This window comes from Papio anubis, chromosome 2, assembly GCF_008728515.1.
Source record: "Papio anubis isolate 15944 chromosome 2, Panubis1.0, whole genome shotgun sequence".
NCBI lineage: Eukaryota > Metazoa > Chordata > Mammalia > Primates > Cercopithecidae > Papio > Papio anubis.
Genome location: NC_044977.1, coordinates 142,336,986 through 142,360,909, shown reverse-complemented (window position 1 = coordinate 142,360,909; position 23,924 = coordinate 142,336,986). Strand labels below are relative to the sequence as shown.

The window sequence follows — 23,924 nt, the reverse complement described above, 5'->3', positions numbered from 1 at the left end:
CAAAGAAAGGAAAAAAAAAGATACTAAACTATTTATGGTGATATATGCAAATAACAGGCTCACTGGTAATTTTTTTTTCTTATCTAAACTGCTTTGTTCTTTCCAGGTTTTTAGCAGTGATTATGTATTGTTTTCACAACCAGCAAAAACAAAAATACTAATGAAGCTACAAAAAGACGAAAAAGAAAACTGATGCATGAATACACAGGTCATAAGGTACAAAAAGTTCCTGAAGACACGGGGGCCGGGGGGGGGGGGTGTTGGTGGCTCACACCTGTAGTCCCAGGACTTTGGGAGGCCGAGGTGGGCAGATCAGCTGACATTGGGAGTTCAAGACCAACCTGACCTACATGGAGAAGCCCTGTCTCTACTAAAAATACAAAATTAACCGGGCGTGGTGGCACATGCCTGTAATCCCAGCTACTTGGGAGGCTGAAGCAGGAGAATTGCTTGAACTCGGGAGGTGGAGGTTGCGATGAGCCGAGATCGCACCATTGCACTCCAGCCTGGGCAACGAGCAAAACTCAGTCTCAAAAAAAAAAAAAAAAGTTCCCGAAGATAAACTACAGATTTGGCTCCTACCTTTGTGTGGCTCAAATCAGAAGACAAATGGAATCAATCACCTGATCCCATGCTGTTTATAAAGAAAAAGAATAGCAGTTCCTACGGGGAAGAAAAGATTTTCTTGACAGTAAAAATTTTTTTCCTCGACTTAAAAAAAAAAAAAAAAATCCTCTACAAGTGCTTCCCATGGAGAGCCCTGTTAGTATGTGGGGTTAACAGTGCCTGTAACAAATATAAGCGGGAGTGGGCTTTTCCCCTTCCTTCAAGAGCCCCTGGGACCACTACTTCCCAGACAGTCTCCTTCTCTCAGTCCCAGAAAGACCAACCAATTTCTGGCCTCCAATCACATTATGAGTCTCTGCTTAGAGAACTGCCCAGGTGGGAAGAAAGCATGGAGTTTGCTAAGGGGCAAGAAAGGTCAGCACGTCTCTGAGAAGATACTGGCTGGAAATGGTAGGTTATGAAAAACGGTGGCGTGTGAAATCAGTTTTCCCTCATGGATTAATATTTTCTTCAAGAAAGACACAATAATAGAAAGACATTTTATTTATCAGGTAAATTGTGTGTTTGGGGTTAAAATGTTTTGAAATTGGTGGGGTGGCACGCCCACCCTCCAAGTCACCCTCCCTTCAGACTGGCCTCTCCCATCAGCCTGCGGAGAGGGTGTTCACTTTGCTCCAGTTTCCTCCTCTCAAGCCACTGCTACCTCCTTCTCCCTCCTTCATGACCTTTCACCTTGATGAGGGCAATGGCCTCTGGGCTTCCCTTCTGCCAATATTTCTGGTTTTCCTCCCTTCCTCCTTCCCTCCCCCCATCCTCTCTCTCTGACAATCCATTCACTGTCTAACCTCCAGGCAGATATCCCAAGGATACCTGGTATCCAAGTCCCCCTGGGTCACCACGGCCCATGAAATAACAGCACAACTCACATAGGCATCTCCCAGACAAAGCAGCCTACTGCCAGACTCTGTGGGCTCTGCAAAGATGTGCAAAGACCACACGCAGTCGTTGAGTCACGTATACCTGGGTATCTGGGTTTAATATTAGTTCTGACCTTGTGTGACCTAATTGGATATCCTAGTCACACTACCCATATCCACAAGACAGAGGTAAAAAAGCTAACAGTATATTGGTTCCTCATTGTGAGCATAAAGCAGGTCTGTTCTGGGAATATTATGACCACCAAAGTCACTTAAAGATTTCATGGCCAGTTCTCCTGGCTTCCTAAAGTCATTTTCACTCAGCAGTGAGTGCAGAGAAGGCAGCTCCAGCCTTGAGTCCAAGGTTGGCAACGCTTGGTTCAAGTTTTTTCAACAACCATGGATCATATACCTATTATGCACAATGGGTGATGTACTGGCTAGGTGTAAAAATCAAAAACATTGTGCAAACTATATAGTAAAGGCAAAGATAAAAATCTTATCTGTAAAAGTAGAATAATCAGACCGGGCGCGGTGGCCTGTAATCCCGGCACTTTGGGAGGCCGAGGAGGGTGGATCACCTGAGGTCAGGAGTTTGAGACCAACCTGGCCAAGATGGAGAAACCCCGTGTCTACTAAAAATAACAAAATTAGCCGGGCATTCTGGTGCATGCCTGTAATCCGAGCTACTCGGGAGGCTGAGGCAGGAGAATCACTTGCACCAGGGAGGCGGAGGCTGCAGTGAGCTGAGAGAGCGCCACTGCACTCCATCCTGGGCAACAAGAGTGAAACTCCGCCTCAAAAACAAAACAAAAAACAAAACAAAACCAAAAAAATCCTCCAGCTTCTTACCACCCAGGAAAAGGCCTGGTGTTTTGGGATGAATTTACCCACACTAACTTCACAGAAGGAAGCCATACAACAAGGACTTTCTGAAACAGAGAATCCCCCATGTAATATATTTTGTATTGCTAGAAGCATACAAAGATATAAAAATAGGAATGATTACAAGTGCTTCATTTTGAAAGAATTTAAAACTATTAGCAGCATGTTGCTTATTTCTATGGGCCAAGATTTCGTCTTCAAACATAAGTGTTTTGCCTTTTTTCTGTCCCCCATTTATTTAATAAATTAGAGTTTCATACAGTGTCCGACATCAGGGCTCCCCGCCATCAGCAGAGTAGTTAGGACAAGACCTGGAAGCAGCCTCCAAACTGCCTCTTCTTTTGCCACAACCTAGCTGAGCAGTTAAAGAGAACCGCACCGATGAGATGAGAATTTAAAGACAGCCTGGGGTCATAAAACCAAGGCAGACTGGTTTAAAACTCAATCATACTCACTGCTCCCTGTCTTCATCCCCTGGGTGAAATTCCTCTGTAGCCTCTGTCCTTACTACCTCTTTTTTCCTCTTCCAGCAGAATACAAGCTCTTCCAGAAGAAATGTTCCACAGAAATGACCCTGTGGAACACAGCAAAGTGTTCTGCACATAGTAGGCATATGAAAAATAATACTAGCCAGGTGCGGTGGCTCGCACCTGTAATCCTAGCATTTTGGGAGGCTGAGGTGGGAGGACTGCTTGAGCCCCAGAGTTGGAGACCAGCTCGGGCAACATAGAAAGATCCCATCTCTTAAAAAAGAAAAAAGAAAAAAAATCTGCCAAGCCTGTGATATTTACAAGCCCCATTTAAGTATAAGCAAACTGTCTTATTTCAGAAAATCAGATTTTTCAAACTTTTTTGATTTAGTAGGTCAGTTCACCATCCTCTTAATGTTAAAACAAATGTACATACTGAATACAATTAGCTTAAAATTTGCTAAATGAAACAGCTTTGCAACGTGCTTCTTGTGACTCAGTCCAATTAGGCCCACTAGTGTTAAAAATGGAAACTGAAACAGATTTGGATGAGGTTGATAAATTCCCGATAGGGCCTGCCAAGTGAATCTGACCCACTGTCAGCAGAGAACAAATGCTATGCCAATTTTTAATCCTGTACCAGATGGCAAGAAGTCTTGCCCAAGACTTACATTAAACTTTAAAAATTGTCCTCAATTAGAATTAGAATACTAGTATGCAAAAGTGGTTTACTTTCTCGTATGTTGGGGATAAATACTGTTTGCATTTGAATCAAATTAAACATTCTATCAGTGTGTTCTTATTTAAATTTCAAGACCTAGGAGATGACATATATCTTACTCATATCTTACATTTCTTTGAGTAGCACCTTTTGTTTTGTTTTGCCAATGGTACTTAGCTCTGCCAACCAACACCAGAGATGAGTCTTAACCACAAGAACAAAGACAGGGGTGGTATGCACACTTACTAATTCTCCCAGGCCCAGATGCACACTTTCTCCAGGTAGTCCCTCTGCTGTCACCTAAAACCAGAATGCAGTGGGAGCCCATTGCAGTAGAAACCCCAGGGAGGCATCACAGAAGGAAGGCCGCATCACAGAGGGAGCCCGTGACAGCAGAAGCCCCATCGCAGTGGATGCTCAGCTCATCACCCACATCTAAACTAGCAACCCAACCTGATCACGTTTGTAATATTAAGATTAGGTTGTTTGTTTGTTTATTTTTGAGACAGAGTTTCGCTCTTTGTCACCCAGGCTGGAGTGCAATGGCGTGATTCAGCTCCCTACAGCCTCTGCCTCCCGGTTCAGGCAATTCTCCTCCTTCAGCCTCCCAAGTAGCTGAGATTATAGGTGCATGCCACCACACCTGGCTAATTTTTGTATTTTTAGTAGAGATGGGGTTTCACCATGTTGGCCAGGCTGGTCTCAAACTCTTGACCTCAGGCGATCCACCCGCCTCAGGCTCCCAAAGTGCTGGGATTATAGGCGTGAGCCTCCGCGCCTGGAGATAAGATTAGTAGCCATCCAGTACACTGATCCCCTCTGCTTAACTTTATCAGTCTATTTGCATAATGTGGAGTCGGCTTTTGAACTTATGACAGTAAGTACAAATATGTTGACAATCAGAAATAAAGTAATGGCTCTTCACGTGGTTGAAGAGATACATAGCTTAAGTTTTATTATATCTCTACATGCCCTAAAGTAATCAATCTTCCTCCCACATTGTCATTCTTTCTACCACCCGAATTAATAATTCTTTGTCCCAAAAGCAGCTTTTAAAACACTATTATTGGTTATAATTATTCTTCCATTCTGCCCAAATCCTAGACGGCACCATCTCCTGCTATTTTAATGCATTAGAATAAAAGATACAAAGAGGTAAAAGTCAAGCTGCAAATGTGCACAGCTGACACATCTATTAGCAAAGCATTCAGAGTTTAAACCCCAAAGCTATTTAAAAAAAAAAAAAAAAAAGACTCATGCCATATAATAAAGGTGACTGTTCACACAACAGAAATGTGTTGGATGAGAAAGTTCATCCTTCTTTGAAACCACAAAGAATTTATAGTTAAAAGTTTCCGGTCAGATTTTCACTTAGGCAGCTCATCAAACATAGCTGCAGTCTATGACACAGAAATAATAACTGATATATAAATAGGGGATTTTTTTAGGATCCTCTAATAAAAGATGGTACAAGACCAGAGAAGTTATTTCAGTGTATGGTTCCGGTCTCTACCATTCACTTGCCAATTCAAAAAATTTCAGCGTTCTCTGGAATTCCGAATGAATGGCAGGGATTGTATTTTTAACTACCAGGCTCTAATCCTCAACTTCCCTTGCAGACTTGCCAAGAAGCCTCCACTGGTTTAAGTTAGCAGCAGTAGGCACAGCAGCCATGTGAAAGGCATCCTGGTGCCTCTGCCCTGGCCAGCTGTGGTGATCCATCTCCCTCACGTCCTTCCCACTGAGCACCACCGACTTTTCTGCAGACTCATTCTATCTGAACCTACTCACCCAGGCAGAAGCTGAGTCAAGCAAAGCTGCTGTCAGCCCCAAAGAGCAGATGAGCCAAATCAGGACTGTAATACCCGCAGTTCCTGCAGGGTTTCATTTACCAGAGTTTTGTCCCTAGGGTGGGGAAAATAAGCGGCACTGTGAATGTGCCACTTCCCAGAGAAAACCACTTTGGAAGGCTGATGACTCATCAAGACAGCCCCAGGTGTGACTCAGGAACCTCACTTCAGAAGGTGAACAGTCCAGCTGCGGTGTTAGAGACACCCCGTCACCTGCTCCACGCACCCCAGCAGTACCCGGCACTGGCAAGCCTCACTTTGCCTCTGCAAACTGAGCAAAATTCTTGTTTAACCTCATTTTTCCTATTTTCTGAAAACACAAGAAGGGGGGAAAAAAAAGGACTGGGAGTTTTTGTTGCTTGTTTGACTTGGGCCAAGAGCCATATTAAAGAACTTTGGCGCTGCATTGCAAACAATGTTATTATTAGTACCAGCATTTATTTTTCTCTTCTCATGCCAGGATCAATAATGCCATTAAAAAAATGTATAGTCCGGACACAGTGGCTCATGCCTGTAATCCTAGCACTTTGGGAGGCTGAGGCAGGAGGATTGCTTGAGCTTAGGAGTTCAAGGTCAGCCTAGGCAACATAGGGAAACCTTATTTCTTAAAAAAAAAAAAAAAAAAAATCAAAATATTAGTCGGGTGTGGTGGTATATGCCTGTGGTCCCAGCTTCTTGGGAGGCTGAAGCGGAAGATTACTTCAGCCTGGGAGGTCGAGGCTGCAGTGAGCCGTGATCATACCACTGCACCCCAGCGTGGGCGACAGAGCAAACTTCTGTCTCAAAAATAATAATAAAATAAATAAAAGATGTATAAATCACCTTAAGTTTATTGTGTTGGAACTCCACAACAATGTGAGAGTCTATTTCACGATATTACTTCCAGATGTCAAGTATAAAATATGTACTTGGTAGAGTCTTTATTTCACTTTTCTCCTTTCTCACAAACAGAAACATGGGATGAGAATCAGAAGTAGAGAAAAGATGAGACGGTTTCGCTCTTTCACCCAGGCTGGAATGAAGTGGCATGATTTCGGCTCAGTGCAACCTCCGACCCTCTGGTTCAAGAGATTCTCCTGCCTCAGCCTCCTGAGTAGCTAGGTTTATAGGCGCACGCCACCACACGTGGCTAATTTTTGTATTTTTAGTAGAGACGGGGTTTCACCATGTTGGCCAGGCTGGTCCTGAACTCTTGACCTCAGGTGATCCACCCGCTTCAGCCTCCCGAAGTGCTAGGATGACAGGCGTGAGCCACCACGCCCGGCCACATGAATGGTGAATTCTAGAATAATCGATAGGAAGTGGAATGTATTCATCCATCTTTTCATTAGACAAGTATTTACAGCAGGATACATCTTCCACAGGGATTCAGTTCCAAACTCAGTTTTCTTTTGTTTTGAAGAGATGTTGCCCAGGCTGAACTCCAACACTTGGGTTTAAGTGATCCTCCTGCCTCAGCCTCCCGAGGCTAGGTCTACACATGCATGCCAGCTCGCTCTGCTCCCCAAAATCAGTTGTGGCGAATGTGGAGTGTAGTGAAAAGTTACCACTGAAAAACTTCTGAATATACAGTCTACTAGGCTTTGTGTATGTTATATTATCTTTCAGTAAGCTCAGTGTGGCCAGTTTCTTCCAGGGTTAGAATATGGTGCTATTTCTACACCCAAGATCCAGATGAAGTGATGCTGCACCCAAATATGTATGTTGGGATTTGCTAGGCATTCAATGAATTCACGACACTTAAACACGCATACGGTGATGAGTGCCTGCAATATCTAGGCCCTCAAGGAGCTGGCAGTCAGATGAGCAGAGAGAAGGTGGCAGTGAAACAACGAGCGGTATGGTGGTAAACAGCACAGACTCTATTGTTTTGGTTATTATAAATGGTCCAGAACCTTACACTATCTCAATAGCTGCATGTTAGAAATGTTTCCCGTATCAACTGCATCTAACATCTAGGAATCAGTTTCAATCTCACAATAAGTCTTAAAAAGAAATTTATATGTTAGAGTAGCCACTAAGCTACTTTAAATGCTAAAATACTTTGAAAATTGTTTTTCCAGGCTCTCTGTGCCTAACACATGTTTCTAACATGTTGTTTTTCCAGTTGTTCTTAAATGGGACACTGACCCAGTGCTTGGCTGCTCCGAAGCCACTCCAAATGTAAAATATCTCGAAGTTAAAACCGCACTGCCCTCCTTTCTCTTCTTTCTAATGGGGCCAAGTGAATTAAATGTCACTCACCCCAAAAAAGAAGGCAAATCCTCTTTAAAACCAAAAATTCTTTTGGGTTAGGCTAGTTTCTTCTCTATTCATGTGAAGAGATTTAATTCCTTTTTGTTGGTTTTGCTTTTTTCAATTCTGGGAAGAGGATGAGCCACCCTGGCTCTGGCCATCAGAGCCACTTTCTTTTTGCACATGTTTGAAAGGCATGACACAACTTGAACTGGAAAAAGGGCTGGCATGAACCTCGGCATCTCAAGAGAGACGAGAGGTGCTTTTCAGAGTGAGGGTCCCATTTTGCAAAAAATTATTTGGAGGATCAAAGACAAAAACTGAGGCATCGAAAGGGACCAAGTTAGGCTTCAGAGGAAGAGGAGAGTGCTACTGGGGACCTTGAAAACAATCATCAGGAAACATAGCTTTTGGTTCACATTTCAAACCCAGTCTACAGTGTTTCTTTACATGTATTTCTTGGCATCTTCAGTCGAAAATATCACCCAAATGAGGCAGAGTGGTATAGTGGATTTGAGATCTGCTTCTGCCATTAACTGGTTAAGAGACTACTGTTAAGTAACATCTCCAAGCCTTGGTCTCCTCCAATGTAAAATGGGCATAAGAACATCCATTACATGATGTTTGGAGAATTTCATCAAATCACAAAAGTAAAACACCTAGCACAGTGCCAGATATATATGACACACTATAAATATTAGTTCCTTTCCTTTCCCTTGTGAAAATCTATCCAAACTGTTCAAAGGGATCTGAGTAATTCAAATGCAAAAAGAAGAAAAAAATCAGTAAACACCTTATAGTACAATGAACACAAAATGGAGAGAAATAATGGTAGGCATCAATTTACTGCAAAAACTACAAATATACTTGATTTCTTTCTTTTGTGTGTGTGCGTGTATGTGTTTTGTGTTTTGTGTTTTTTAAGATGGAGTTTCACTCTTGTCACCCAGACTGGAGCACGATCTCTGCTCACTGCTCACATCTTCACTTCCCGGGTTCAAGTGATTCTTTTGCCTCAGCTTCCTGAGTAGCTTGAACTACAGACGCGCGTCACTACACCGGGCTAATTTTTTTGTATTTTTAGTAGAGACGGGGTTTCAAGCCTGCTCTTGAACTCCTGACCTCAGGTGATCTGGCTGCCTCAGCCTCCCAGAGTGCTGGAATTACAGGCATGAGCCACCGCACCTGGCTGATATACTTGATTTCATATAGTCGAGTAGTTAAGTAACAATTGACCCAGAGACAGAAATATTCTTAAAACACAGAAGGTCTAGCTAACCACAAGTCTCACATAGTTCCCCCACCATCTTTTTTTTTTTTTGCATTCTAATAATAGCAACTCTCAAATTCAGTGTGAGAGACAGCCAAAGCTGCGATTCCTTTAGTGCCCTTGTTGGTAATGAGTGCCTTGGTGGTAATGAGCATCTCATGTCAGCACAAGATTCTCTCTTACATTTAAAGTAGAAAGGGGACTTCAGCTTGAAGTAAAAAGCACAGTAAGAGCTAGCAAAAGAATATCTAGTGGATTCATATTTTTCCTAATAAAGAAATGCTCAAGAAGTTTTAATCTAATTTTATTTTTTAATCATTTACAAGAAGATAATAGTTCCAAAATGTGAGGGGACATACCAGGTACAGAAATGCAGGAAGCTTTGAAGGTTCTATGACTTCAACTAATGGAAAAACAGATTTAGCCTAAAAAATGCTGTTGTTTTAAACAAGTATGTTTATGCAAACTCCAAACAGTAAGTAGTTTTGTACCCACAAGTGGATGTTAATAAAAAATATATGACTGATTTAATTTTTTACTTAACAAAGTACAGAAATATGTACCTGTTTCAATTATAACTTCAAACCCCATCCTTCTTCATGAAAGTAGCAGATAAAAATCATATAAAGTCAACATCTATTTGTGCATACATAACTTTTTGTTTTGATATACCTTTAAACTTATAGGAAAGTTGCAAGAATATATACGGCACAGCTGTCTACTGATTCACCAACTTTTTTTGGGGGGGTTTTTTTTTTTTTTTTTAAAGTTAGTAGCATTAGAATAATCACTTGTTTCTAAATGATCCCTCAGTGATAGTAATCCTTTGGCTGGTCACTTTTCTAACTTTGAAGAGAAGTGAGTTTCATTCTGTAACATTCACAAGATAAGGATGACAAAAAGCTAAGATAAACCAATTTGAATAACCAAATCAGGAAACCATGTGTGATATTGTGATATATTAAGAAATAAATCTCTGTCACTATTGCCGATCTAGAGCTCCTATAACCCTTGTAGATAGAGGTGCTAGGAGACTCTTTGGTTTTAATATTTGGTCTTTGACCTCGGCTCCTGACACAGAGTTTCTAATCCCTTGGAATTTCCTGGGTGATAGGAACATCTTTTGTTTTAATGAGGCGACTCTTGGTGGGCTCCTAGATAGCCTTAGGAAGGAGCTGGTTGCTAGAGGGAACCAACCACGTGGCCGTGGCCGGAGGTTAGAACTTTCAGTCCCATCCCCCATCCCAACCTTCAGGGAAGGGAAGAGGGGCTGAAGGATGAGTTGATCACCAGTGATGTAATCAATCATGCCTATGTAATAAAGCCTCCATAAAAATCCAAAAGGATAGGGTTCGGAGAGCTTCTGGATAGCTGAACACGTGGAGGCTCCTGGAGGGTGACATACCCAGAGAGGGCGTGGAAGCTCCAAGTACCTTATCCGATGTGTCTTTTCCACCTGGCTGTTCACATGAATCCCTGTAATATTCTTTCTAATAAATGGGTAAAGGTAAGTGAAGTGTCTCCCTGAGTTATGTGAGTCATTCTAGCAAATGGATCAAATCCAAGGAGTGAGTTAGTCAGAAGCACAGGTCACGACCTGTAGCTTGCAATTGGCATCTAAAAGGGTGGGCTGGCGTGGGGCAGTCTTGTGGGACTGAGCCCTCAGCCTGTGAGATCTGATACTATCTCCAGGTAGATAGTGTCAGAATTCAACGAAATTACAGGACACCCAGTTGGTGTCTGCTAGGGAATCAGAAGTGCTGTGTTGGGTGGTGTGTGAGGGTAGAAAGAAATGTTTGATTTTTTTTTTCCGTTCAGACCTGGTGACACCAAGTTTTTTGATAAAATCTAAAGTAATAAAATTTCAGCAGTAATGATGAACCCAATGTCCTTCCACTGAAGGAGAAAACAGACCCCACCCAAAAGGTGGGAAGGCCGGCAGATGATTCCTTTATTTATGGAGCTGCTGATGATCACACCATGGTGTAATACAAACATTTCTGTCAAAACACTAACTTGGGCAGAGTCACTTTTACACTGTGCCTTTTATTTAATTGACAGGAAGTTTTTCAAAACAGGAGAGAGCTGCCTTACTTTGGTTAACGTATTAATTCAACTGGCAGCCTCCAAATAAGTTTTCTTAGGAGTAGAGGAAATATGTGTCAATAACGTTTAAATGTCCTTCCAGTGCCTGGAAGGAATGTTCTACTTGTACAGACATCGATTTTAAAGAAAAAATTGTAAATAATAAAATCTCCACCTCACTCTTTATAGAATGTATGATTTAATAAACAAAGAAAAAAATGCAGCTTCAGAAAAATAGCTTTTAAAATGCCCATAAAATGCACACAAAAGAACCTGAAAACTTACTGCGGGTTATTCTCGCATATTACTAGACTTAACCTGGTACTGTCTTTCTGGAGAGCAGTATATCAATATGTAACAAAAACCTGGGAAAAGCTTTGATCCAGCAAGTCCATTTCCACAAAGCTTTTATTTCCAGAAAACAATTAGATGGGAATGACAGAGATGGTTGTTGCTTTGGAATATCTGCTCTCCCTTTTTAGGTGCTAAGTATGGCCAAGAGACTAAGTTCTAGACAATGAACAGAAGTGCTGTGTGGTATTCTGGGAAAGGTTTTTAAATGGAAGCAATAGACATACTTTTCTGCTTCCCATCCTTCCATCTCTTCTCCAGCCTGGCGTATGAACATGATGGCTGGAGCTGCAGCAGCCAGCTGGAATTATGAGGAATGAAAGCCACTCGGTAGGAACAACTAAGCAGAAAGACAGGTGCAGCGGAGCCATCAAACCAGTTCTTGAGTTCCTTAATTCAGATTTCCTTAATGTTAGAGAAATAAATTATCTCATTTCACATCCCTGTAAATCACAAACATGACTCCAAACCAATACAAGTATGCAGAATGTATGCTCAATGATGTCCACTGCAGTTTTGTTTCTATCTTTAGTGTATGATGATAGAATGGTTAAACAAATTATGGTACAGTCAGACAGTGGAAGACTGAACAGACATGATAAATTACGTAGATCTGTATTTGTTAAAATATATTGTGGGAGTGAACATAATCCCATTTTGGTAAATAGAACACATATGATTGAGGGGGAAGTAGGCTTTATTCATATCTTTACATGTCTTTTTTTTTTTTTGTACAATAAGCATTATTTTTCTAATCAGAAAAAAATGAGAAAGCTATCCTCTCCCCAAAATGAACTCATTTCCTGCTTAAAAAATGATGTTGCATTCCACATTTGAACCTATACCTGCTCATTACAGCCTCTGAAAATAATTCCACAGCTATAGTTCAGGACTGAAAATCTTGTCTGTCCCTTAACTGTGAGTTGGAAAAGGCGCCACCATAATACTCCCATGAGTGCTTAGCCTAAAGGTGCTCTGAACTAGAGAGAGGCACAAAAGGGGAAAAACATGCAATAGAAGGAAGGGATAAAGAGGATCAAGGGAAATTCTATAATTAAGCAATATTTTATGGCTGCCTCTGGCAGCTGGTTGAGTGAGCGGGAGAATCTAAACGAGGTGTCAACAGACACAGGAGTTGCCCTCTCCTTGGGCAGATCCAGCAGGGCCTAGCATGTCCTGTACTTCACAGGACAATCTGGGGCATCTTATATCCAGCACCTGTCAGCCTGGGAGACTCCCAGCTGCAATACTGTTATTGCTACCATCTGCCTAATCCAAAAGGGAGTGGCATTTATTGTATCTAGAAAGAAAGATTAGGCTAAAATATCTTTGACTGTTCTTCTGAAAGAGAATGCATGCCTCATGTAACTGTTTGTTTTCTTCTTGTCCCTCCTGACTTTTTCTGTTTTTATCAAAGGAAGAAACCTACTCTTGCAGCTGTATTTTTCATTTTTAACCCCCACGTTAATCATATATTCACGACAAATAATGGTTTAAATTTAGTCTGACGACCAGCCACAAGGCTCCTTCTCATCCCACTATGAGGCACATCCTGCCTTCAGACTCTGTACGCAATTCTCATTGACTTGGAGAGGAACCCCATGCAATGAATTAAACAGGATATAGACCATCATAATTACCATAGGAAATGGTATTTTCTTTACAGGATACATTGAGATTTTTCCTTTCCATGAGACTTTTTTTTTTTTTTTAATGGTGTTAAAATGAAAGGAGACTTTAAAGAAGCATTCAACTTCTCGGTAGCCCCAACTGTGGACTAAATGCAGAAGGTCTGACACACAGCAGACATTAAAAATCTACTTATAGAATAAGTCACTGAATTAAAGGAATGAATGAATGAACATATTTAATGGGTTTACTTCGACAAATCATTTTGCTTCTAGGTATCACATGTAACAACTGAATCTTATTCACATCATACATGTTTTTATCTGTAAGTACTCATAAAACTAATCTAGGAAGATTTGTTCCTTACTTGCCCCAGAAAGGAACAAATTCTAGAGAATGCTGTAACATTCTATTAAACAAATTAAATCATTATCAATTCATTCCTGTTGATTCTGCAAACTGCTCGACTGAGCCTCTACCAGGTACTATACACCATGGGTCCTGAAAGTGCACCACATCTAGCATATAATAGACACTAAAAGATAAATGTATGTTGAAAGAATTGGTACTTATATTCATAATAATGACAATCACAGTAATGATAGTTATGACAATAATTATTCATATTAACTATTAGTCATAATATTCACGATAACCATGCTGTTAATGTCTGATAATAATAGTTGATATTTATATACCATTTTATGGCTTCAAAAATTATCTTAGCTTGATCATTACATAACAGGCTTACTAATCTCTGTTTTTAAGATATAAAAATGGGCCGGGTGCGGTGGCTCACACCTGTAATCCCAGCACTTTGGGAGGCTGAGGCAGGTGGGTCACCTGAGGTTAGGAGTTTGAGACCAGCCTGGCCAACACGGTGAAACCCCATCTCTACTAAAAATACAAAAATTCACCAGCTGTGGTGGCGGGTGCCTGTAATCCCAGCTACTTGAGAGGCTGAGGCAGGAGAATCGCTCGAACCCGAGAGGTGGAGGTTGCAGTGAGCCAAGATCACACCATTGCACTCCAGCCTGGGGCACAAGAGAGAGACTCCGTCTCAAAAAAAAAAAAAGATATAGAAACAGAGTTGGGTGAAGTAAACCTACTAAATAGTTTCCATATGGCACAGCAGAGTCAAATCTTGTTCTCATAGTAAGGTCTAGGGCTTTTTCCGTGATACAATACTGCCTTGTGAACTCAAAGAGGCTGACGTGTATAACTTGGGCCATTAGGAAGGAAGGAAAAGGGTACGTGGACCGTCAGCACTGCTGATAGCCTGACTTTGTCCTGGAACAACATCTCCTGCAGGCTTGGTCCTCCTCTTGTTTCAATAACACACCACCATCCCTCCTTGTCCCTCCTGAAACCCCTGAGTCATGCAGTATGTCAACTTGCCTGCAAAACTTAGCTTTTTTTTTTTTTTTTTTTAACAGCCTGGTTTTAATTAGGCATATCCTGTCAAGAAAAGGGACTCTGGTGACAATAAAACAAATTAGGTCCATGTGATCCTGTAGTTGTTAGGGAGAAAGGACAGAAAGAAATACAAATACTACTTGAAAAAAACATAAATACAAAGTGGAACCCCAACTCTCCACTAATGACCTAAAAGGAAGAGGTAAAAGGACTCTGAAGATAGATTTGGAGATGCAAGGCAGCAGCTGAATATACCATGAGCAATGCTGGAACCCTGAGCCAGAGCTGGGGATGTGATTCTAAACGCCCCGCCGCTTGGAAAGCCAAAACCTGTTCTTTCAGAAGCCAGTCTCTGACAGTAACTTTAGCCTAACTTGCCTTCTGTTTTTATTAATGCTTTTAATATTATATTGCCTTTAGTTTTTATTAATGTTTTTATTATTTTAATAACTAGGGAAAATATTCAAATAGGGCTAATGTTTTGTAAAATGTGTTCATTCTACAATAAGCTATGTAACCAGCCTTTATAATTGACTATAATTGTAATTACTTAACTAAAATTCAAGATGTACATTAACCTTTCCTAAATTTTTTCTAAACAAAAAAAGAGTAGTAGAGATAAATTCCAATTTTTCTAAGAAATTACCTTTTCATGATAATATCTTATGTTTTTAACATTTACACAAAAAACATTTTTGCAATGTATTCTGAAATTAAAAATGGTTATATTAGAAGAAACATTTCGTTTTGAGTTAGGAACTGTAGTCATTTTAAAGGACTTGAGAAAACAGTTCGTGTTTGCATGCTCAGACACATAATAAATATATTAATACAAAAGTGCAGAAAAATGTACAAATATTATCATATGTTGCTGAATGTGAGAAACATTGCGGGGTGAGGGGTGGGAAGGGTGGCGGAAAGGACTAGTGAATACAAAGTCATTGTGAATTCACCAGAGGGAAAGACACTTCTGATTCTGCCAATTGCATCTGGTATTTCAATCTGAAAAATCTATTTCTCGGGTAACAAATGCTTTCAGGCTCAACCAGACTGTGAGGAGACACAGCTATGGGGCATGGTAACCTCAATTATATTCTGTAAGACATTAGTCCTAGAAGATAATCCCCCTCACCCCTGCACCCAAAAGGGTTCTGTTATCAAATAAGTATGGAAAACACTGAATGTTATATTCCTCTCCTAAAATTTATACAATACATATGCATATATAAGATTCTAGGTTTAAATTAACTTAATCCCACATTTCTGTAGTTAATTTTATGTGTAACTTTTTTCACTTAATTATTAATATCTTATAGAATACATTTTAAGAAGTTGCAAAATATACTATTTATGGTATTTATTACAAGTATGACTTCTGATTCAACAGCATTGTCGGAACACACACTGTGCTTCTGACACTATAGCAATATTTTTATACCCAACTGACCAGAACTGAAAAAACTACAGGCAGTTCCTGTCCGAAGTCACTGATCAAAGGTAAGTACAATGGTACGAAGCCCTGATTCCAAAGCATCCCAACGACAAAGTTCATTCAAAGCAGACCTCATATAGATGAGAGAGATCAATCGGCATATATCAGAATATATATATGTAGGCATATATGTACGTGTATAAATATATATACATATGTAAAATGCACATGTACATTTCCATATAGCTTGAAACTAACTTGTGTTTTTAAAAAGTGACCTGAACTGTTTATACTTAGAAAGCTTTTAATCGTCCACCGTATTTCAAAATCAGGAGCCTGTATCTATTCTTAGTGTGCTTTCGAAATAAAGCTTCCCTTGGTTCGGGGTCACAGCTGCTGCAAAGCACTCTGGGTGGCTCCTCTCCATCCCTTTGAAACAGCTGGTGGGAACCTAGTACAAGGCCTTGAACCCAGCTGTTCAATCTTACTTTCTAACTTTAGCAAGTCACTTCTCCACTAATGTCACTAGGGCATGCCACATTGAAAAACACACCAGAGATGGTAGATTCCTATCCCCGCTAAAAAAAACTCCAGGCACACAGAGCCAAGTTACACTCATGTACCAATCACAGTATCACCCAGATACCGACTGCAGGATCCACGTGATCTGATTTAGGCAGGGCATACCAATGATTTAAGAAGGCTTCCCTAGACACCACAAATAGGCATGCTGCCATCACTCCTGCCAGCTCAGCGCATTAGAAAGTTACTTGCTACCACTGGCAGAGCCCCACAACCTAGAATCTAGAAGACCATGAAAACCAACCTCAGATTCAAAAGACTCGCACATACAGTGTGCTGTCCGGTGGCTTTCGTGTTCGCAATGTTAATGCACCGTACACTACTCATGAAGCCCTCATAATGTAATTACTTGTATTTAATTGATTGTACCTGCCCTCATCTTAGTTTTCTTTCTTTTTTTTTTTTTAATTGCATGCTCATTGTAATTACTTGCCCCAAAGCCAGGAGATTTCAGAAATATTTGACTGTTTATTACCCTTTGAGAATTACTAATTAAAATAATTTCCTTCAGTGAAAAGGGTTGCTCTTTTCCTGATTCCACTTCGACACTGCTCACCACTGAAGAGAACTCTAAGAATGCCTTGCTAAGCTCCCCTGTAATTGACTGCCTCCTTTGTTAACATATGCGTGGACTTAAAAAACATTAAACGACTTATACAAATGGAAACAAAATGCTCTTTGAGTTCTATTGATAACTTAACCTTTAGTGTTTTGGATGAAATCCCAATTCTAGGGAAGCAGGGGGAGCCACTGAATGAAACCATTATGTAAAACATTGTTGTGGGAATTATTTTGTGTGAAAATATATACAGTATATCATATAAAATGTCTTTGAAGGTGGGCTTTCAAAATACGTAATTAGAATATACATATTTTGTATGGCATCTCTACTTCGTGCTTCCTCTTTCAGGGAAGAGAAGAAATTTTCATAAGGCAAATGAACCCATGACGCTGGATGTCAGGAGAGTGGGTACCCTTGGGGAATCTGGAAGGGGCGCTTTTTGGAGCTGGGAAAAATCCTGTTTCTTGGGTCCGAGACCTGCTTAGGTGGGTGTGTTCAATTTGTGAAAATTCATCAAGCCGTTTATTTATGGTTTGTACACTGTTCTACAAAAACTTTACTTCATTTCTTAAAGTAATCAAGAGAAATTGCCTCAATATTTTTCAAGTAATTTGTATAAAAGACAACGGGATGGAGTATCTATATAGCAGAAGCCTAAGAATTACCCCATTTACAAGGAATAGAAATTAAGACTGTGATCAGGGGGTCTCTCTGAACTTACTCTGGTTTAGGGGTTCCCCCTCCCCCTCAAAAAGACTGTAGTCGATTTTTCTATTTTGGTTTCTTTTTAAATGGTGTACAATATTTGGTTTGAGCAAGCCAATGTAAAAAATCACATCTGAGACCATTAGGAATATTTGAATATGTACTGGATATTAAATAATATTTTAAGAAATTATTGCTTTTATCCTGAGAAGATACAACAAGAAATTCATCATTTATGCTGCATTTTTGTGAAAAATTTTAACTTAATTTAATCATAAAGAACCCATCATGTGTGACAGTGGTCTAAAGTTTTTGTCAAAACAGGTTAAGATGAAAAACAAACAAATGGTCACGGGGAGGGACACTTTTTGGATCAGGAGAAACATAATTATTACTAAATGTAATACGTGAATCTGATTGGATCCTGCACTGGGGAAAACAGACACACGCACAAACAGACACACACACAAACACACACACACACACAGCTACAAAAGACATTTTTGGAACAATTGGGGGAATCTGAATAAGGGCTAAATATTAGGTTATATTATTGTACTAAGTTTAATTTTCTGGGCATAATAATAGAATTTGTTATGGTATAAAAGAATGTCTTATTCTTAGGAAATGCATTCTAAAATACTTAGGGAAAATCTCATATTGCCTATAACTTCTTTTTTACTTTTTTTTTTTTTTTTTGAGACGGAGTGTTACTCTGTCGCCAGGCTGGAGTACAGTGGCGCGATCTTGGCTCACTGCAACCTCCGCCTCCCAGGTTCAAGCGATTCTTCTGCCTCGGCCACCTGAGTAGCTGGGACTACAGGCACGCACCACCATGCCCAGCTAATTTTTGTATTTTCAGTAGAGACAGGGTTTCACCATGCTGCCCAGGACGGTCTCTGTCTCTTGACCTCGTGATCCGCTCACCTCGGCCTCCCAAAGTGCTGGGATTACACCGCGTCCAGCCTTGCCTATAACTTCTTTTGGAAAAAGGTTAACAATTGCTGAACCTAGATGAAGAGTAAACTCTCTTTCAACATTTTTTCAGATTTGAAAATGTTCAAAAACAAAAGAAAAAAATAAGTTATTGTTGATTTTGTCACACATGAAAGTAGTAATTTTGTTATGTAGGAAAATGTCCTTTTTTAGAGGCATCTATTTAAGTATTTAGGAGTAAAATATCACATATTTTAATTGCTTGAAAATACTGCTATTAAATAACATATTAAACAAATATACCAAATGTTAACAATTCTTAAATCTAGGTAAGGGGTATATGGTGGGTCATTACACTATTACTCTCTTCTTGCATGTTTGACATTTTATTACATAAAATGTGACCAGATTTTTTAACAATAAAATCCTTCCTACGTCTTCTTGGTTCAAGTTTCCAAAATCAACTGCAGTAGAATTCCTCCCCAATTAACATTCATATTATGGTTCAAAGTTCTCCATAAATTGGGCCAGGCGTGGTGGCCCATGCCTGTAATGCCTGAACTTTGGGAGGCCGAGGTAGGTGGAACACCTGAAGTCAGGAGTTTGAGACCAGCCTGTCTAACATGGTAAAACCCCGTCTCTACTAAAAATACAAAAATTATCCGGGCATGGTGGCACACACCTGTAATCCCCAGCTACTCGGGAGGCTGAGGCAGGAGAATCACTTGAACCCGGGAGGCGGAGGTTGCAGTGAGCAGAGATCACACCACTGCACTCCAGTCTGGACAACACAGCAAGATTCCATCTCTCAAAACAAAAAACAAAGTTCTCCATAAACTGGTATTGTCTTGGGAGACATTATTAGCTCCCAGTGGACTCAAAATTCTTTGTACATAAAATCAAATACCATATTTCTCTCTGTCTTCCAGTTACAACAAAAATTGCAGTAAAGGACAGCAAGTGTTCTAAGAGAAGTAGTAGTCTGTTCTGAAACTGAAAGTTGTTCGGATGTTTTCCAAAGACAAGCCATCATATTCTTGCCCTGCTCTCTCAGACCTGGCACTGATAACACAACAGGCTTCAGGAATTCATTTTTCTCTGAATCATTCTCCACTAGGGAATTAGCCCTGGCATTTCTAACTCCCTTGCTGGGCACAAGCAAGCCCTGGCATGACAGCTTTCCCAGAGAAATCCCTCTGTAACCTCCTCCTCTGTCAGCGCACTGATTAGGTTAGAAAAGGTGAGCCCACTTCTCTGGGGCTCGCTGACCTCAGGACATGAGGAACTGTGGATCTGAATACACAAGGCAACAGACCTAGTGCAGTGGATCTTCTAGTGGATCTGCCACTGGCACACATTTTCTTGACTGTGAGGACAGAGGCTGAAGAGCACTCAGAGCAGTACCTGATGCCATCATCTCAGAGTTTGAAGCCATGTTGCATAACAGACAATGATGTGGGCAGTGACGAATCTTGTTTGAAGGTAAGATCTGCCACTTACTAGCTGTGTGACTTTGGGTAAGCTACTCAGCCTCTATTTCTCAGTTTCTTTATCTGTACAGTGGAGATACTGCATAGTGGTTAAGATGTCTGGAATCAGATTGTGTTCCAATCGTAGCTCCTACACTTTCTACTTATATGAACTTGGGCAAATTACATAATCCCTTGGTGCCTCCATTTTCTACCAATACCTATGACATACAGAGACCTTAGAACAAAACCTGGCAAATAGAAAACCATCAATAAATATTAGCTACCATGATGATTAGGACACAATGATCTACTCCATAAAGTTACCCTGAAATTAAAGTTACTCTGAAATTAAAGTTACTAACTTAACATGGTGCCTAGAGCACATAATTGTCTAATAAATATTAGCTATTATCATTGGGCTTCACAATAACTGTTAGGTAAACAGTGCCAATATTAGCGTTTTATTGATAAGGAAGCCAAGGATCAAAAAAACTCAGTGACTTTCCCTCTGTCGTATGCTGACAACACTGACTTTACTATTCTGTACTCATGCTCTTCCTAAAATTCTCTATGCCTTAAGGATCCACTATATAGAAGAGAGAAAAACTAAAATAGGCCAGGAGCCTGTAATCCCAGCACTTTGGAATGCCAAGATGGGTGATAGCTTGAGCCTGGAGGTTTGAGACAAGCCTGGGCAACATGGTGAAATCCCATCTCTACAAAAAAAAAAAAAAAAGAAAGAAAGAAAGAAAAATTATCTGGGCGTGGCGGTGCACACCTGAAGTCCCAGCGCCTCGAGAGGCTGGGGTGGAAGGATCACCTGAGCTCAAGGGAGGGTGAGGCTGCAGTGAGCTGTGTGACAGAGTGAGATCCTGTCTCAAAAAAATAAAATAAAATAAAATAAAATAAAAAAGAAAAACTAAAATAGCATTCGAAGATAGACTCAGTAACATCAACAAAGGCATTCTGAAGCTAAGTTTAAAATATAAACTAGTAAATGACGAGACTGGGAAAGATGCTTGGAAGAAAAACAAGGAGTCCAACCTTGGACATAAGTGCACTTTACTTTGTGCCACTGAAAGTGTACGCCGAATCGTTTTTTAGTTTGGTTTGCTTGAATCACATTTTAAATGCACAGAGAGAGAGGTCACCCTTTGAAAATTAATTCTGTTGCAAATCTTTTTGGAATGATTATTTTTTAAAAGAAATAAGCTCCACCATTTTATAAATGGGATTGTAGGTACAGATTTTCTGTATCTGTTTCACTCAAAACAAGCAGCATCTATACTCAAGTGAAGTGCATGCCTGCAGGTGAGTGTTGTTGGTCAAGCTCAGGTGAACAGTGAAGGTCCCTGAATAGGTGACAGGGCCTAACACAGGTGTTGGTGTTTGACCTACAATGCACCAGAAAAGCCGTAATGGCAACCCCCGCCCAACCCCGCCAATAGATCCTTCACATTACCTGTCTCTTAGCAGCATGTCAAAACTCAGTGCAAAAGTCACAGAAGAATGCCAAAGTCAAGAATATAACTGAGAACATCATCTTCAAGCTACGAATTAGTACCTGCCACCATCCAGCTGTTGGTTGCCTATAGAATATCAATAAATTTATTTGTAACATTATCTCACTTAATACAATAATCCTGGAAAAATTATTATCCCTGTCTTATAAATGAGGAAACTGAGGCTCAAAAGTTTGAAAGACTTGCTTCCTGAAGCTGCATAGCTCATAAGTAAAAGAATAGGAATTTGGACCCAAGTCTGACTGGCACTCAAGCCAAGCACTCTTGACATTTTCTTTAATCTTCTTTCTACTTCTACTAGCTGACCTGGGCCAGCTTCTCCAGCTGTGACAGGATTTAGGAATGCTAATCTCCAGGCAGTGAGCTGGCCCAGGTCAGCCAGTAGGAGACCTGAGCCCATGGTCACCATTGAGAATGGTCAGCTGCTAGCCGCGCAGAAGACAACCTGTGCAACAAACAGAGCACACAAGGGTGGGGAACCTCGCAGCCTGCATTTATTTAGAAAGTGATGTCTTACTCTGCACAGAGCATGAGGAGGAATTCTTGGACTCAACTGGACTTAATTATTTAAAGTATTTATTTTCCTTTAATTTTCAATTCAAACGCTTAAGAATCTGAGTGTCCTCTTTTTTCTTTCATGGGACACCATAAAGAAGTCTCCTACTGGCTGACCTGGGCCAGCTCACTACCTGGAGATTAGCATTCTTACACCCTGTCACAGCTGGAGAGGCTGACTGCAGATTGAGAGAGAGAGCGAGCGACAGAGAAACAGAATGGGGGAGGCATTTCCCTTGTCACTGAAAGAATGAGATTCAGGGCCTGAATGTGATTCAAACTCTGAGCTACAAGCGCAAGAAGAACAGTTTGACAGCCATCATAGCATCTGAAATTGGGCTTCCATTCAAGAAAACTAACATCGGCTTTTAGCTACTGCCTTTGTACCATAAAGGTGAATTTCTTGAACCTGCATTTATATAGATTTATATTTTCCATATTTTTGTTCTCTTTCACCTCCCCATTGTCAGGCTTTCTTCCCAGACTTCTTCAAGAAGATAAAACTCAACTAAAAGAGGAAAACTGCTAGAAGAAGAACCACTCAGATTTTTTTTTTTTTTTTTTTTTTTTTTGACAGTCTCACTCTGTCGCCCAGGCTAGAATGCAGTGGCGCGATCTTGGTTCACTGCAACCTCCGCCTCCCAGGTTCAAGCGATTTTCCTGCCTCAGCCTCCCCAGTAACTGGGGCTACAGGTACTAAATATCTAGCCCACCACCACTCCCAGCTAATCTTTGTATTTTTAGTAGAGACGGGGTTTCACCATATTAGCCAGGCTGGTCTCGAACTCCTGACCTTGCGATCCGCCCAACTCGGCCTCCCAAATTGCTGGGATTACAGGCGTGAGCCACCGCGCCCAGCCAGAAATTTTTTTCTTAACAAAATAAATATAGATGGTATTATAAATCATTGTGACCTGCAATGGCAGGTCCAACCACTAAGGGTGAAAGGGGTGAGCCATCATGACAGTTTTGCCCATATTGTCTCTGTAATTTCATACATAAAAGAAGTTTGCTTACTTGTTTAGATATTTTTGTTAAACAAAAAAACTAAAATTTTGATAAATGTCTTGGCATTTTAGTGACACTTATGAATAGCAAAGCTTCCCAGCTTAGCATTTTTATATGTTACTTTGAGCCCTTAAGAGAAAAAACTTACGGGCCGGGCGCGGTGGCTCAAGCCTGTAATCCCAGCACTTTGGGAGGCCGAGACGGGCGGATCACGAGGTCAGGAGATTGAGACCATCCTCGCTAACACGGTGAAACCCCGTCTCTACTAAAAATACAAAAAATTAGCCGGGCGCAGTGGCGGGCACCTGTAGTCCCAGCTACTCTGGAGGCTGAGGCAGGAGAATGGCGGAAACCCGGGAGGCGGAGCTTGCAGTGAGCTGAGATCCGGCCACTGCACTCCAGCCTGGGTGACAGAGCAAGACTCCGTCTCAAAAAAAAAAAAAAGAAAAAACTTATGGAAACAGACTTTTCTATAAGGACTAACAGTTTATTTCCAGATGCAGACCACAATATTCTCATTTTCCAGAGTCTTGCAAAAATGTTCAAAATGTAGATCAGCTTGCCCCATTTTCAACAAATTTTGCGTGACGGAGTACTGATAATTAAAATATCAGAATTCTTTAATGCTTAAACAAAATACATACTGGATATTTCTAATACTAGTCTAGTTATTGTTTTCAATACCATAAATCTTACAGCATCTACTACCATATGCAAGTAACTCTTCCAAACAGAACTCCTGCGTTCCTCAGG

General features: G+C 40.6%; 1 protein-coding gene and 1 long non-coding RNA gene across 2 annotated transcripts in view; one reads left to right on the top strand and one right to left on the bottom strand.

Moving 5' to 3' along the window:
• WWTR1 (WW domain containing transcription regulator 1) overlaps positions 1-23,924 on the bottom strand; it is a 141,331-nt gene that overhangs the window by 58,935 nt on the left and 58,472 nt on the right. The gene's annotated exons all lie outside the window — the stretch shown is intronic.
• Positions 10,334-12,875, top strand: LOC116273818. Its single transcript, XR_004182254.1, has 3 exons — positions 10,334-10,422; positions 11,613-11,681; positions 12,769-12,875. It is a non-coding gene; the product is annotated as an uncharacterized LOC116273818 (long non-coding RNA).